The sequence below is a fragment of the Nicrophorus vespilloides genome, unplaced genomic scaffold (genome assembly GCF_001412225.1).
Source record: "Nicrophorus vespilloides isolate i.1.1-1 unplaced genomic scaffold, Nicve_v1.0, whole genome shotgun sequence".
In the NCBI taxonomy this organism is placed as follows: domain Eukaryota; kingdom Metazoa; phylum Arthropoda; class Insecta; order Coleoptera; family Silphidae; genus Nicrophorus; species Nicrophorus vespilloides.
Window position 1 is genome coordinate 29,337 of NW_017096326.1, and position 610 is coordinate 29,946.

The following is a 610-nucleotide window of genomic DNA, read 5'->3' on the forward strand; positions in this document are numbered from 1 at the left end:
GTTCAGACCTAGAGAGTCGATGTTCGGGGTGGAAATTTGCGTGGATCCGTGCAATCCCACATCGTTCCATCCCTTCAATTCCCATCAAATTTCATACAAACTCGATCAATTCGAACTCACCATATCGTCAGCGATCACAACAACGATGTTAGGAGGAGAAAAAGATGATTTGCCGCAAAAGCATAGATCGAGGAGAGCCAAGAAAACAAAACACAACACATCCATCTCTTAGCAATCGAAATGTTAACAATTTTTTAAAAAGTAATTTCTAATGAACGTTTTTAATTTATGAAAATGTAAACGATATTTGTTATGTGAAAATAAGCTTTTAATTAGAAGTTTTTAATTAAATTATGACTATGATAAATTATATTGTTTATCTACATATTAACTGACTCGCACTTGTTTTCGTCGCTTTGCATATGCAACTAGTTTTTATTATGTTTTTTTTGAATTATTGTAGTATTACACATAATATGCATAATAATTACACAAAATAGTCTTATCTTTGAAAATACGCTGATAGGCTAGTTATTATTTAGTTTTATTTGAAATTCGTGTGTATATTAAGTAATAGTTTATGAGGAAGTGAACGGCAGTCGTTGCTAAT